Here is a 10113-nt window from a genome sequence, read left to right as displayed (position 1 = left end):
GGGCGTAGGTCTCGGGAAAATAATGAACCTGAAAAAAAAAAGGGCGGAGTTCGGAGAACCGGGCGCGAAATAACGGCATTGCGAAGGGAAACGGGGTCGTGTATGGGTATTCGAGTTGGGTTATAAGTAAATTGGCGCGGTAAGTGTTTGGGTGCGATCATACCAGCACTAATGCACCGGATCCCATCAGAACTCCGCAGTTAAGCGTGCTTGGGCGAGAGTAGTACTAGGATGGGTGACCTCCTGGGAAGTCCTCGTGTTGCACCCCTTTTTCGCCAAATTTCGTTTTTTTTTCCGACGATGGTGCTTCGTTTTGGGGGAAAGTTTGGTTGCGGGGCGTAGGTCTCGGGAAAATAATGAACCTGAAAAAAAAAGGGCGGAGTTCGGAGAACCGGGCGCGAAATAACGGCATTGCGAAGGGAAACGGGGTCGTGTATGGGTATTCGAGTTGGGTTATAAGTAAATTGGCGCGGTAAGTGTTTGGGTGCGATCATACCAGCACTAATGCACCGGATCCCATCAGAACTCCGCAGTTAAGCGTGCTTGGGCGAGAGTAGTACTAGGATGGGTGACCTCCTGGGAAGTCCTCGTGTTTCACCCCTTTTTCGCCAAATTTCGTTTTTTTTTCGACGATGGTGCTTCGTTTTGGGGGAAAGTTTGGTTGCGGGGCGTAGGTCTCGGTAAAATAATGAACCTGAAAAAAAAAGGGCGGAGTTCGGAGAACCGGGCGCGAAATAACGGCATTGCGAAGGGAAACGGGGTCGTGTATGGGTATTCGAGTTGGGTTATAAGTAAATTGGCGCGGTAAGTGTTTGGGTGCGATCATACCAGCACTAATGCACCGGATCCCATCAGAACTCCGCAGTTAAGCGTGCTTGGGCGAGAGTAGTACTAGGATGGGTGACCTCCTGGGAAGTCCTCGTGTTGCACCCCTTTTTCGCCAAATTTCGTTTTTTTTTTCCGACGATGGTGCTTCGTTTTGGGGGAAAGTTTGGTTGCGGGGCGTAGGTCTCGGGAAAATAATGAACCTGAAAAAAAAAGGGCGGAGTTCGGAGAACCGGGCGCGAAATAACGGCATTGCGAAGGGAAACGGGGTCGTGTATGGGTATTCGAGTTGGGTTATAAGTAAATTGGCGCGGTAAGTGTTTGGGTGCGATCATACCAGCACTAATGCACCGGATCCCATCAGAACTCCGCAGTTAAGCGTGCTTGGGCGAGAGTAGTACTAGGATGGGTGACCTCCTGGGAAGTCCTCGTGTTGCACCCCTTTTTCGCCAAATTTCGTTTTTTTTTCGACGATGGTGCTTCGTTTTGGGGGAAAGTTTGGTTGCGGGGCGTAGGTCTCGGGAAAATAATGAACCTGAAAAAAAAAGGGCGGAGTTCGGAGAACCGGGCGCGAAATAACGGCATTGCGAAGGGAAACGGGGTCGTGTATGGGTATTCGAGTTGGGTTATAAGTAAATTGGCGCGGTAAGTGTTTGGGTGCGATCATACCAGCACTAATGCACCGGATCCCATCAGAACTCCGCAGTTAAGCGTGCTTGGGCGAGAGTAGTACTAGGATGGGTGACCTCCTGGGAAGTCCTCGTGTTGCACCCCTTTTTCGCCAAATTTCGTTTTTTTTTCCGACGATGGTGCTTCGTTTTGGGGGAAAGTTTGGTTGCGGGGCGTAGGTCTCGGGAAAATAATGAACCTGAAAAAAAAAGGGCGGAGTTCGGAGAACCGGGCGCGAAATAACGGCATTGCGAAGGGAAACGGGGTCGTGTATGGGTATTCGAGTTGGGTTATAAGTAAATTGGCGCGGTAAGTGTTTGGGTGCGATCATACCAGCACTAATGCACCGGATCCCATCAGAACTCCGCAGTTAAGCGTGCTTGGGCGAGAGTAGTACTAGGATGGGTGACCTCCTGGGAAGTCCTCGTGTTGCACCCCTTTTTCGCCAAATTTCGTTTTTTTTTTCCGACGATGGTGCTTCGTTTTGGGGGAAAGTTTGGTTGCGGGGCGTAGGTCTCGGGAAAATAATGAACCTGAAAAAAAAAGGGCGGAGTTCGGAGAACCGGGCGCGAAATAACGGCATTGCGAAGGGAAACGGGGTCGTGTATGGGTATTCGAGTTGGGTTATAAGTAAATTGGCGCGGTAAGTGTTTGGGTGCGATCATACCAGCACTAATGCACCGGATCCCATCAGAACTCCGCAGTTAAGCGTGCTTGGGCGAGAGTAGTACTAGGATGGGTGACCTCCTGGGAAGTCCTCGTGTTGCACCCCTTTTTCGCCAAATTTCGTTTTTTTTTTCCGACGATGGTGCTTCGTTTTGGGGGAAAGTTTGGTTGCGGGGCGTAGGTCTCGGGAAAATAATGAACCTGAAAAAAAAAGGGCGGAGTTCGGAGAACCGGGCGCGAAATAACGGCATTGCGAAGGGAAACGGGGTCGTGTATGGGTATTCGAGTTGGGTTATAAGTAAATTGGCGCGGTAAGTGTTTGGGTGCGATCATACCAGCACTAATGCACCGGATCCCATCAGAACTCCGCAGTTAAGCGTGCTTGGGCGAGAGTAGTACTAGGATGGGTGACCTCCTGGGAAGTCCTCGTGTTGCACCCCTTTTTCGCCAAATTTCGTTTTTTTTTTCCGACGATGGTGCTTCGTTTTGGGGGAAAGTTTGGTTGCGGGGCGTAGGTCTCGGGAAAATAATGAACCTGAAAAAAAAAGGGCGGAGTTCGGAGAACCGGGCGCGAAATAACGGCATTGCGAAGGGAAACGGGGTCGTGTATGGGTATTCGAGTTGGGTTATAAGTAAATTGGCGCGGTAAGTGTTTGGGTGCGATCATACCAGCACTAATGCACCGGATCCCATCAGAACTCCGCAGTTAAGCGTGCTTGGGCGAGAGTAGTACTAGGATGGGTGACCTCCTGGGAAGTCCTCGTGTTGCACCCCTTTTTCGCCAAATTTCGTTTTTTTTTTCCGACGATGGTGCTTCGTTTTGGGGGAAAGTTTGGTTGCGGGGCGTAGGTCTCGGGAAAATAATGAACCTGAAAAAAAAAGGGCGGAGTTCGGAGAACCGGGCGCGAAATAACGGCATTGCGAAGGGAAACGGGGTCGTGTATGGGTATTCGAGTTGGGTTATAAGTAAATTGGCGCGGTAAGTGTTTGGGTGCGATCATACCAGCACTAATGCACCGGATCCCATCAGAACTCCGCAGTTAAGCGTGCTTGGGCGAGAGTAGTACTAGGATGGGTGACCTCCTGGGAAGTCCTCGTGTTGCACCCCTTTTTCGCCAAATTTCGTTTTTTTTTTCCGACGATGGTGCTTCGTTTTGGGGGAAAGTTTGGTTGCGGGGCGTAGGTCTCGGGAAAATAATGAACCTGAAAAAAAAAGGGCGGAGTTCGGAGAACCGGGCGCGAAATAACGGCATTGCGAAGGGAAACGGGGTCGTGTATGGGTATTCGAGTTGGGTTATAAGTAAATTGGCGCGGTAAGTGTTTGGGTGCGATCATACCAGCACTAATGCACCGGATCCCATCAGAACTCCGCAGTTAAGCGTGCTTGGGCGAGAGTAGTACTAGGATGGGTGACCTCCTGGGAAGTCCTCGTGTTGCACCCCTTTTTCGCCAAATTTCGTTTTTTTTTTCCGACGATGGTGCTTCGTTTTGGGGGAAAGTTTGGTTGCGGGGCGTAGGTCTCGGGAAAATAATGAACCTGAAAAAAAAAGGGCGGAGTTCGGAGAACCGGGCGCGAAATAACGGCATTGCGAAGGGAAACGGGGTCGTGTATGGGTATTCGAGTTGGGTTATAAGTAAATTGGCGCGGTAAGTGTTTGGGTGCGATCATACCAGCACTAATGCACCGGATCCCATCAGAACTCCGCAGTTAAGCGTGCTTGGGCGAGAGTAGTACTAGGATGGGTGACCTCCTGGGAAGTCCTCGTGTTGCACCCCTTTTTCGCCAAATTTCGTTTTTTTTTTCCGACGATGGTGCTTCGTTTTGGGGGAAAGTTTGGTTGCGGGGCGTAGGTCTCGGGAAAATAATGAACCTGAAAAAAAAAGGGCGGAGTTCGGAGAACCGGGCGCGAAATAACGGCATTGCGAAGGGAAACGGGGTCGTGTATGGGTATTCGAGTTGGGTTATAAGTAAATTGGCGCGGTAAGTGTTTGGGTGCGATCATACCAGCACTAATGCACCGGATCCCATCAGAACTCCGCAGTTAAGCGTGCTTGGGCGAGAGTAGTACTAGGATGGGTGACCTCCTGGGAAGTCCTCGTGTTGCACCCCTTTTTCGCCAAATTTCGTTTTTTTTTTCGACGATGGTGCTTCGTTTTGGGGGAAAGTTTGGTTGCGGGGCGTAGGTCTCGGGAAAATAATGAACCTGAAAAAAAAAAGGGCGGAGTTCGGAGAACCGGGCGCGAAATAACGGCATTGCGAAGGGAAACGGGGTCGTGTATGGGTATTCGAGTTGGGTTATAAGTAAATTGGCGCGGTAAGTGTTTGGGTGCGATCATACCAGCACTAATGCACCGGATCCCATCAGAACTCCGCAGTTAAGCGTGCTTGGGCGAGAGTAGTACTAGGATGGGTGACCTCCTGGGAAGTCCTCGTGTTGCACCCCTTTTTCGCCAAATTTCTTTTTTTTTCCGACGATGGTGCTTCGTTTTGGGGGAAAGTTTGGTTGCGGGGCGTAGGTCTCGGGAAAATAATGAACCTGAAAAGAAAAGGGCGGAGTTCGGAGAACCGGGCGCGAAATAACGGCATTGCGAAGGGAAACGGGGTCGTGTATGGGTATTCGAGTTGGGTTATAAGTAAATTGGCGCGGTAAGTGTTTGGGTGCGATCATACCAGCACTAATGCACCGGATCCCATCAGAACTCCGCAGTTAAGCGTGCTTGGGCGAGAGTAGTACTAGGATGGGTGACCTCCTGGGAAGTCCTCGTGTTGCACCCCTTTTTCGCCAAATTTCGTTTTTTTTTTCCGACGATGGTGCTTCGTTTTGGGGGAAAGTTTGGTTGCGGGGCGTAGGTCTCGGGAAAATAATGAACCTGAAAAAAAAAGGGCGGAGTTCGGAGAACCGGGCGCGAAATAACGGCATTGCGAAGGGAAACGGGGTCGTGTATGGGTATTCGAGTTGGGTTAAGTAAATTGGCGCGGTAAGTGTTTGGGTGCGATCATACCAGCACTAATGCACCGGATCCCATCAGAACTCCGCAGTTAAGCGTGCTTGGGCGAGAGTAGTACTAGGATGGGTGACCTCCTGGGAAGTCCTCGTGTTGCACCCCTTTTTCGCCAAATTTCGTTTTTTTTTTCCGACGATGGTGCTTCGTTTTGGGGGAAAGTTTGGTTGCGGGGCGTAGGTCTCGGGAAAATAATGAACCTGAAAAAAAAAGGGCGGAGTTCGGAGAACCGGGCGCGAAATAACGGCATTGCGAAGGGAAACGGGGTCGTGTATGGGTATTCGAGTTGGGTTATAAGTAAATTGGCGCGGTAAGTGTTTGGGTGCGATCATACCAGCACTAATGCACCGGATCCCATCAGAACTCCGCAGTTAAGCGTGCTTGGGCGAGAGTAGTACTAGGATGGGTGACCTTACGAGGAAGTCCTCGTGTTGCAACCCTTTTTCGCCAAATTTCGTTTTTTTTCCGACGATGGTGCTTCGTTTTGGCGGAAAGTTTGGTTGCGGGGCGTAGGTCTCGGGAAAATAATGAACCTGAAAAAAAAAGGGCGGAGTTCGGAGAACCGGGCGCGAAATAACGGCATTGCGAAGGGAAACGGGGTCGTGTATGGGTATTCGAGTTGGGTTATAAGTAAATTGGCGCGGTAAGTGTTTGGGTGCGATCATACCAGCACTAATGCACCGGATCCCATCAGAACTCCGCAGTTAAGCGTGCTTGGGCGAGAGTAGTACTAGGATGGGTGACCTTACGAGGAAGTCCTCGTGTTGCACCCCTTTTTCGCCAAATTTCGTTTTTTTTTCCGACGATGGTGCTTTGTTTTGGGGGAAAGTTTGGTTGCGGGGCGTAGGTCTCGGGAAAATAATGAACCTGAAAAAAAAAGGGCGGAGTTCGGAGAACCGGGCGCGAAATAACGGCATTGCGAAGGGAAACGGGGTCGTGTATGGGTATTCGAGTTGGGTTATAAGTAAATTGGCGCGGTAAGTGTTTGGGTGCGATCATACCAGCACTAATGCACCGGATCCCATCAGAACTCCGCAGTTAAGCGTGCTTGGGCGAGAGTAGTACTAGGATGGGTGACCTCCTGGGAAGTCCTCGTGTTGCACCCCTTTTCGCCAAATTTCGTTTTTTTTTTCGACGATGGTGCTTCGTTTTGGGGGAAAGTTTGGTTGCGGGGCGTAGGTCTCGGGAAAATAATGAACCTGAAAAAAAAAGGGCGGAGTTCGGAGAACCGGGCGCGAAATAACGGCATTGCGAAGGGAAACGGGGTCGTGTATGGGTATTCGAGTTGGGTTATAAGTAAATTGGCGCGGTAAGTGTTTGGGTGCGATCATACCAGCACTAATGCACCGGATCCCATCAGAACTCCGCAGTTAAGCGTGCTTGGGCGAGAGTAGTACTAGGATGGGTGACCTTACGAGGAAGTCCTCGTGTTGCACCCCTTTTTCGCCAAATTTCGTTTTTTTTTTCGACGATGGTGCTTCGTTTTGGGGGAAAGTTTGGTTGCGGGGCGTAGGTCTCGGGAAAATAATGAACCTGAAAAAAAAAGGGCGGAGTTCGGAGAACCGGGCGCGAAATAACGGCATTGCGAAGGGAAACGGGGTCGTGTATGGGTATTCGAGTTGGGTTATAAGTAAATTGGCGCGGTAAGTGTTTGGGTGCGATCATACCAGCACTAATGCACCGGATCCCATCAGAACTCCGCAGTTAAGCGTGCTTGGGCGAGAGTAGTACTAGGATGGGTGACCTTACGAGGAAGTCCTCGTGTTGCAACCCTTTTTCGCCAAATTTCGTTTTTTTTTTCCGACGATGGTGCTTCGTTTTGGGGGAAAGTTTGGTTGCGGGGCGTAGGTCTCGGGAAAATAATGAACCTGAAAAAAAAAGGGCGGAGTTCGGAGAACCGGGCGCGAAATAACGGCATTGCGAAGGGAAACGGGGTCGTGTATGGGTATTCGAGTTGGGTTATAAGTAAATTGGCGCGGTAAGTGTTTGGGTGCGATCATACCAGCACTAGTGCACCGGATCCCATCAGAACTCCGCAGTTAAGCGTGCTTGGGCGAGAGTAGTACTAGGATGGGTGACCTCCTAGGAAGTCCTCGTGTTGCACCCCTTTTCGCCAAATTTCGTTTTTTTTTCGACGATGGTGCTTCGTTTTGGGGGAAAGTTTGGTTGCGGGACGTAGGTCTCGGGAAAATAATGAACCTGAAAAAAAAAGGGCGGAGTTCGGAGAACCGGGCGCGAAATAACGGCATTGCGAAGGGAAACGGGGTCGTGTATGGGTATTCGAGTTGGGTTATAAGTAAATTGGCGCGGTAAGTGTTTGGGTGCGATCATACCAGCACTAATGCACCGGATCCCATCAGAACTCCGCAGTTAAGCGTGCTTGGGCGAGAGTAGTACTAGGATGGGTGACCTTACGAGGAAGTCCTCGTGTTGCACCCCTTTTTCGCCAAATTTCGTTTTTTTTTTCGACGATGGTGCTTCGTTTTGGGGGAAAGTTTGGTTGCGGGGCGTAGGTCTCGGGAAAATAATGAACCTGAAAAAAAAAGGGCGGAGTTCGGAGAACCGGGCGCGAAATAACGGCATTGCGAAGGGAAACGGGGTCGTGTATGGGTATTCGAGTTGGGTTATAAGTAAATTGGCGCGGTAAGTGTTTGGGTGCGATCATACCAGCACTAATGCACCGGATCCCATCAGAACTCCGCAGTTAAGCGTGCTTGGGCGAGAGTAGTACTAGGATGGGTGACCTTACGAGGAAGTCCTCGTGTTGCAACCCTTTTTCGCCAAATTTCGTTTTTTTTTTTCGACGATGGTGCTTCGTTTTGGGGGAAAGTTTGGTTGCGGGGCGTAGGTCTCGGGAAAATAATGAACCTGAAAAAAAAAGGGCGGAGTTCGGAGAACCGGGCGCGAAATAACGGCATTGCGAAGGGAAACGGGGTCGTGTATGGGTATTCGAGTTGGGTTATAAGTAAATTGGCGCGGTAAGTGTTTGGGTGCGATCATACCAGCACTAATGCACCGGATCCCATCAGAACTCCGCAGTTAAGCGTGCTTGGGCGAGAGTAGTACTAGGATGGGTGACCTTACGAGGAAGTCCTCGTGTTGCACCCCTTTTTCGCCAAATTTCGTTTTTTTTTTCCGACGATGGTGCTTCGTTTTGGGGGAAAGTTTGGTTGCGGGGCGTAGGTCTCGGGAAAATAATGAACCTGAAAAAAAAAGGGCGGAGTTCGGAGAACCGGGCGCGAAATAACGGCATTGCGAAGGGAAACGGGGTCGTGTATGGGTATTCGAGTTGGGTTATAAGTAAATTGGCGCGGTAAGTGTTTGGGTGCGATCATACCAGCACTAATGCACCGGATCCCATCAGAACTCCGCAGTTAAGCGTGCTTGGGCGAGAGTAGTACTAGGATGGGTGACCTTACGAGGAAGTCCTCGTGTTGCACCCCTTTTTCGCCAAATTTCGTTTTTTTTTTCGACGATGGTGCTTCGTTTTGGGGGAAAGTTTGGTTGCGGGGCGTAGGTCTCGGGAAAATAATGAACCTGAAAAAAAAAGGGCGGAGTTCGGAGAACCGGGCGCGAAATAACGGCATTGCGAAGGGAAACGGGGTCGTGTATGGGTATTCGAGTTGGGTTATAAGTAAATTGGCGCGGTAAGTGTTTGGGTGCGATCATACCAGCACTAATGCACCGGATCCCATCAGAACTCCGCAGTTAAGCGTGCTTGGGCGAGAGTAGTACTAGGATGGGTGACCTTACGAGGAAGTCCTCGTGTTGCAACCCTTTTTCGCCAAATTTCGTTTTTTTTTCCGACGATGGTGCTTCGTTTTGGGGGAAAGTTTGGTTGCGGGGCGTAGGTCTCGGGAAAATAATGAACCTGAAAAAAAAAGGGCGGAGTTCGGAGAACCGGGCGCGAAATAACGGCATTGCGAAGGGAAACGGGGTCGTGTATGGGTATTCGAGTTGGGTTATAAGTAAATTGGCGCGGTAAGTGTTTGGGTGCGATCATACCAGCACTAATGCACCGGATCCCATCAGAACTCCGCAGTTAAGCGTGCTTGGGCGAGAGTAGTACTAGGATGGGTGACCTTACGGGGAAGTCCTCGTGTTGCAACCCTTTTTCGCCAAATTTCGTTTTTTTTTTCGACGATGGTGCTTCGTTTTGGGGGAAAGTTTGGTTGCGGGGCGTAGGTCTCGGGAAAATAATGAACCTGAAAAAAAAAGGGCGGAGTTCGGAGAACCGGGCGCGAAATAACGGCATTGCGAAGGGAAACGGGGTCGTGTATGGGTATTCGAGTTGGGTTATAAGTAAATTGGCGCGGTAAGTGTTTGGGTGCGATCATACCAGCACTAATGCACCGGATCCCATCAGAACTCCGCAGTTAAGCGTGCTTGGGCGAGAGTAGTACTAGGATGGGTGACCTTACGAGGAAGTCCTCGTGTTGCAACCCTTTTTCGCCAAATTTCGTTTTTTTTTTTCGACGATGGTGCTTCGTTTTGGGGGAAAGTTTGGTTGCGGGGCGTAGGTCTCGGGAAAATAATGAACCTGAAAAAAAAAGGGCGGAGTTCGGAGAACCGGGCGCGAAATAACGGCATTGCGAAGGGAAACGGGGTCGTGTATGGGTATTCGAGTTGGGTTATAAGTAAATTGGCGCGGTAAGTGTTTGGGTGCGATCATACCAGCACTAATGCACCGGATCCCATCAGAACTCCGCAGTTAAGCGTGCTTGGGCGAGAGTAGTACTAGGATGGGTGACCTTACGAGGAAGTCCTCGTGTTGCAACCCTTTTTCGCCAAATTTCGTTTTTTTTTTCGACGATGGTGCTTCGTTTTGGGGGAAAGTTTGGTTGCGGGGCGTAGGTCTCGGGAAAATAATGAACCTGAAAAAAAAAGGGCGGAGTTCGGAGAACCGGGCGCGAAATAACGGCATTGCGAAGGGAAACGGGGTCGTGTATG

General features: G+C 50.3%; 30 non-coding genes across 30 annotated transcripts; all 30 read left to right on the top strand.

Annotated features, from left to right (window-relative positions):
- Nucleotides 1-149: 149 nt before the first annotated feature.
- On the top strand, nt 150-268 carry LOC130470789 (5S ribosomal RNA). Its single transcript, XR_008931513.1, has one exon. It is a non-coding gene; the product is annotated as a 5S ribosomal RNA (ribosomal RNA).
- Nucleotides 269-482: 214 nt separating this feature from the next.
- Nucleotides 483-601, top strand: LOC130470836 (5S ribosomal RNA). Its single transcript, XR_008931560.1, has one exon. It is a non-coding gene; the product is annotated as a 5S ribosomal RNA (ribosomal RNA).
- Nucleotides 602-814: 213 nt separating this feature from the next.
- Nucleotides 815-933, top strand: LOC130470787 (5S ribosomal RNA). The gene has a single exon (XR_008931511.1). It is a non-coding gene; the product is annotated as a 5S ribosomal RNA (ribosomal RNA).
- Nucleotides 934-1148: 215 nt separating this feature from the next.
- LOC130470786 (5S ribosomal RNA) lies at nt 1149-1267 on the top strand. The gene has a single exon (XR_008931510.1). It is a non-coding gene; the product is annotated as a 5S ribosomal RNA (ribosomal RNA).
- A 213-nt stretch (nt 1268-1480) lies between these two features.
- Nucleotides 1481-1599, top strand: LOC130470785 (5S ribosomal RNA). The gene has a single exon (XR_008931509.1). It is a non-coding gene; the product is annotated as a 5S ribosomal RNA (ribosomal RNA).
- Nucleotides 1600-1813: 214 nt separating this feature from the next.
- On the top strand, nt 1814-1932 carry LOC130470784 (5S ribosomal RNA). The gene has a single exon (XR_008931508.1). It is a non-coding gene; the product is annotated as a 5S ribosomal RNA (ribosomal RNA).
- Nucleotides 1933-2147: 215 nt separating this feature from the next.
- LOC130470783 (5S ribosomal RNA) lies at nt 2148-2266 on the top strand. Its single transcript, XR_008931507.1, has one exon. It is a non-coding gene; the product is annotated as a 5S ribosomal RNA (ribosomal RNA).
- A 215-nt stretch (nt 2267-2481) lies between these two features.
- On the top strand, nt 2482-2600 carry LOC130470782 (5S ribosomal RNA). Its single transcript, XR_008931506.1, has one exon. It is a non-coding gene; the product is annotated as a 5S ribosomal RNA (ribosomal RNA).
- A 215-nt stretch (nt 2601-2815) lies between these two features.
- Nucleotides 2816-2934, top strand: LOC130470781 (5S ribosomal RNA). The gene has a single exon (XR_008931505.1). It is a non-coding gene; the product is annotated as a 5S ribosomal RNA (ribosomal RNA).
- A 215-nt stretch (nt 2935-3149) lies between these two features.
- LOC130470780 (5S ribosomal RNA) lies at nt 3150-3268 on the top strand. The gene has a single exon (XR_008931504.1). It is a non-coding gene; the product is annotated as a 5S ribosomal RNA (ribosomal RNA).
- Nucleotides 3269-3483: 215 nt separating this feature from the next.
- On the top strand, nt 3484-3602 carry LOC130470779 (5S ribosomal RNA). Its single transcript, XR_008931503.1, has one exon. It is a non-coding gene; the product is annotated as a 5S ribosomal RNA (ribosomal RNA).
- A 215-nt stretch (nt 3603-3817) lies between these two features.
- LOC130470778 (5S ribosomal RNA) lies at nt 3818-3936 on the top strand. Its single transcript, XR_008931502.1, has one exon. It is a non-coding gene; the product is annotated as a 5S ribosomal RNA (ribosomal RNA).
- Nucleotides 3937-4151: 215 nt separating this feature from the next.
- Nucleotides 4152-4270, top strand: LOC130470776 (5S ribosomal RNA). The gene has a single exon (XR_008931500.1). It is a non-coding gene; the product is annotated as a 5S ribosomal RNA (ribosomal RNA).
- A 215-nt stretch (nt 4271-4485) lies between these two features.
- On the top strand, nt 4486-4604 carry LOC130470775 (5S ribosomal RNA). The gene has a single exon (XR_008931499.1). It is a non-coding gene; the product is annotated as a 5S ribosomal RNA (ribosomal RNA).
- Nucleotides 4605-4817: 213 nt separating this feature from the next.
- LOC130470774 (5S ribosomal RNA) lies at nt 4818-4936 on the top strand. The gene has a single exon (XR_008931498.1). It is a non-coding gene; the product is annotated as a 5S ribosomal RNA (ribosomal RNA).
- A 213-nt stretch (nt 4937-5149) lies between these two features.
- On the top strand, nt 5150-5268 carry LOC130470773 (5S ribosomal RNA). Its single transcript, XR_008931497.1, has one exon. It is a non-coding gene; the product is annotated as a 5S ribosomal RNA (ribosomal RNA).
- A 215-nt stretch (nt 5269-5483) lies between these two features.
- On the top strand, nt 5484-5603 carry LOC130470884 (5S ribosomal RNA). Its single transcript, XR_008931608.1, has one exon. It is a non-coding gene; the product is annotated as a 5S ribosomal RNA (ribosomal RNA).
- Nucleotides 5604-5816: 213 nt separating this feature from the next.
- LOC130470868 (5S ribosomal RNA) lies at nt 5817-5936 on the top strand. Its single transcript, XR_008931592.1, has one exon. It is a non-coding gene; the product is annotated as a 5S ribosomal RNA (ribosomal RNA).
- A 214-nt stretch (nt 5937-6150) lies between these two features.
- Nucleotides 6151-6269, top strand: LOC130470772 (5S ribosomal RNA). Its single transcript, XR_008931496.1, has one exon. It is a non-coding gene; the product is annotated as a 5S ribosomal RNA (ribosomal RNA).
- Nucleotides 6270-6482: 213 nt separating this feature from the next.
- On the top strand, nt 6483-6602 carry LOC130470867 (5S ribosomal RNA). The gene has a single exon (XR_008931591.1). It is a non-coding gene; the product is annotated as a 5S ribosomal RNA (ribosomal RNA).
- Nucleotides 6603-6816: 214 nt separating this feature from the next.
- LOC130470883 (5S ribosomal RNA) lies at nt 6817-6936 on the top strand. The gene has a single exon (XR_008931607.1). It is a non-coding gene; the product is annotated as a 5S ribosomal RNA (ribosomal RNA).
- A 215-nt stretch (nt 6937-7151) lies between these two features.
- LOC130470830 (5S ribosomal RNA) lies at nt 7152-7270 on the top strand. The gene has a single exon (XR_008931554.1). It is a non-coding gene; the product is annotated as a 5S ribosomal RNA (ribosomal RNA).
- Nucleotides 7271-7482: 212 nt separating this feature from the next.
- Nucleotides 7483-7602, top strand: LOC130470866 (5S ribosomal RNA). Its single transcript, XR_008931590.1, has one exon. It is a non-coding gene; the product is annotated as a 5S ribosomal RNA (ribosomal RNA).
- Nucleotides 7603-7816: 214 nt separating this feature from the next.
- Nucleotides 7817-7936, top strand: LOC130470882 (5S ribosomal RNA). Its single transcript, XR_008931606.1, has one exon. It is a non-coding gene; the product is annotated as a 5S ribosomal RNA (ribosomal RNA).
- A 215-nt stretch (nt 7937-8151) lies between these two features.
- Nucleotides 8152-8271, top strand: LOC130470864 (5S ribosomal RNA). Its single transcript, XR_008931588.1, has one exon. It is a non-coding gene; the product is annotated as a 5S ribosomal RNA (ribosomal RNA).
- Nucleotides 8272-8486: 215 nt separating this feature from the next.
- Nucleotides 8487-8606, top strand: LOC130470863 (5S ribosomal RNA). Its single transcript, XR_008931587.1, has one exon. It is a non-coding gene; the product is annotated as a 5S ribosomal RNA (ribosomal RNA).
- Nucleotides 8607-8820: 214 nt separating this feature from the next.
- Nucleotides 8821-8940, top strand: LOC130470881 (5S ribosomal RNA). The gene has a single exon (XR_008931605.1). It is a non-coding gene; the product is annotated as a 5S ribosomal RNA (ribosomal RNA).
- Nucleotides 8941-9154: 214 nt separating this feature from the next.
- LOC130470875 (5S ribosomal RNA) lies at nt 9155-9274 on the top strand. Its single transcript, XR_008931598.1, has one exon. It is a non-coding gene; the product is annotated as a 5S ribosomal RNA (ribosomal RNA).
- Nucleotides 9275-9488: 214 nt separating this feature from the next.
- LOC130470880 (5S ribosomal RNA) lies at nt 9489-9608 on the top strand. Its single transcript, XR_008931604.1, has one exon. It is a non-coding gene; the product is annotated as a 5S ribosomal RNA (ribosomal RNA).
- Nucleotides 9609-9823: 215 nt separating this feature from the next.
- LOC130470879 (5S ribosomal RNA) lies at nt 9824-9943 on the top strand. The gene has a single exon (XR_008931603.1). It is a non-coding gene; the product is annotated as a 5S ribosomal RNA (ribosomal RNA).
- The last annotated feature ends 170 nt before the right edge of the window (nt 9944-10113 follow it).

This window comes from Spinacia oleracea, chromosome 3, assembly GCF_020520425.1.
Source record: "Spinacia oleracea cultivar Varoflay chromosome 3, BTI_SOV_V1, whole genome shotgun sequence".
NCBI lineage: Eukaryota > Viridiplantae > Streptophyta > Magnoliopsida > Caryophyllales > Amaranthaceae > Spinacia > Spinacia oleracea.
Note: the sequence above shows the minus strand (reverse complement) of the source record. Positions and strands in the feature narration are given on the sequence as shown.